The sequence below is a fragment of the Suricata suricatta genome, chromosome 3, assembly GCF_006229205.1.
Source record: "Suricata suricatta isolate VVHF042 chromosome 3, meerkat_22Aug2017_6uvM2_HiC, whole genome shotgun sequence".
Classification (NCBI taxonomy): domain Eukaryota; kingdom Metazoa; phylum Chordata; class Mammalia; order Carnivora; family Herpestidae; genus Suricata; species Suricata suricatta.
In genome coordinates this window covers 10,159,046-10,160,952 of record NC_043702.1, presented here as the reverse complement: position 1 = coordinate 10,160,952, position 1,907 = coordinate 10,159,046, and the positions used below count along the sequence as shown (strand labels likewise).

General features: G+C 40.9%; 1 protein-coding gene and 1 long non-coding RNA gene across 4 annotated transcripts in view; one reads left to right on the top strand and one right to left on the bottom strand.

Annotated features, from left to right (window-relative positions):
- Positions 1-1,907, bottom strand: part of SPHKAP (SPHK1 interactor, AKAP domain containing) — a 157,602-nt gene that overhangs the window by 84,281 nt on the left and 71,414 nt on the right. The window lies entirely within an intron of this gene.
- LOC115287351 overlaps positions 1-1,907 on the top strand; it is a 30,936-nt gene that overhangs the window by 2,658 nt on the left and 26,371 nt on the right. The gene's annotated exons all lie outside the window — the stretch shown is intronic.

Sequence of the window (1,907 nt, the reverse complement as noted above, 5' to 3'; positions counted from 1 at the left end):
TACCGCAGAGGCAGAAGAACTAGAGGTGCGTTTTCGGTTTACCTTGGTAACTGCAAAGGGAATTCATCAATCAGTGCCACAGGCTTCAGGCTATTCTAATGACGACTCTGTTTTTTTGGATGTTTTTCTCCCTTCAGTAAGCTTGTCTGCAAAGATGCCCTTTTTCCTCTGTTCATCATAACTGTTTCTTACTCATCATTGAGGCAGAAATTTCTTTCATCTAAAGGGAAGTGATCTGAGAGAAGAGAAACACGGTATTGGACTCAAGCCCTCTTCATGTGCCTGGAAACTGACGGAGGAATTAATTTGCTTAAGCAAGGTCCACTTGGGTTTTAGTTTTTGAAAGCACTTTTTAAAATTAATCAAGGGTGAACATTTTAGACATTGCTGATAACAAAGCTTCACAAGACATTTAAGATGGTACGGAAATAATGGGTTACTGCAATGCATGAAAATTTACGTCACCTTGTTTGTATGAAAACGAGACCACACAAAAGTCTGACTCATATACAGTAAACAATATTTATGTAGAATATATATATTAAGGAATGTGAAATGAATGGACATGATGTTTTCTTAGTGTGTGGATAATTATGGGAAAAATTCATGCAGACTTGAAGTTACCTTCGAATCAGTTTTGTAGCCATTTGTTTACCTTCTTATTTATAAGACTATAATGTCTTATTTAAAATTTAAAACAAATAATACTAATTAGCAATGCCAATTAATAGCACACATTACCCAGGCAAGATGAAATGGTAGTGGGGGAGGGGCGGTGCCTGAGTGGCTCAGCTGGTTAAGTGACTAACTCTTGGTTACTGCTTAAGTCATGATCTCAAGGTTTCCTGAGTTCCAGCCCCACAATGGGCTCTGCACTCACAACATGAGCCTGCTTGGGATTCTCTCTCTCTGCCCTTTCCCCACTCACGCTGTCTCCATCTCTCTCAGAATAAATAAATAAACTTTTTAAAAAAGTAAATGAGGGGCGCCTGGGTGGCTCAGTTAGTTAAGCATCCGGCTTCGGCTCAGGTCATGATCTCACGGTTCGTGGGTTTGAGCCCCGCGTCGGGCTCTGTGCTGACAGCTAGCTCAGAGCCTGGAGCCTGCTTCAGATTCTGTCTCCCTCTCTCTCTGACCCTCCCTACTCATGCTGTCTCTCTCTGTTTCTCAAAAATAAATAAAAAACATTAAAAAAAAAAAGTAGATGAAATGAGCAGAGCTTTGCCAGCCAGTCCTTCAAGAAGCAGGTGAAGGAAGGTTTCCTAGCCAGTGTTGCATTCTACAGGTTACATCCGGTGAGCACCATGCGTTCAGGTGGTAAGACGCTGCATATTGTTTTAGGGTTTAGACCCATGTTGGAGGAATGAAAAAAGACAATAAGCCCAAACACTGCTTTATTTTTTCCTGTAAAGAAATACGTTTCATAAATAATGATGGAAATAATGAATTCATTCCCGATACTGAGCTTTGCCAAAAGTAATGAGCTTTCTAATAAAAGCAGCGTTCAAAGGTGGGATACACACAGAGCCACGTTATCATAGAGGGGATTCAGGCATCTGCTAAATGACCTCCGCAGGCTTTTCCATCCCAGACTCCTATGACTTTGGGAGACTTTTCAATAAAAAAAGAACTCATATTTATTGAATACCTCTGGTCTGCCAGGAAGTTCTGCTAAGAACATTAAGTTAATGTTCATATTATATCTCTACAGAGTGAGGAGTCTTGTTTTCCCCAGGCAAGGCTGACTGGATGGTGTCTCTGAGTCACACAGCCAGTAAATGGTAAAGTCAAGAATAAGACACAGGCAATCTAACCAAGAGTCCAGTCCCTTCCACACAGTCTGCATACTCTTTCAAGCCATTTCTAGCCTCTCATTTCATGGCAATTGAACAATCTGTTCCATCTTA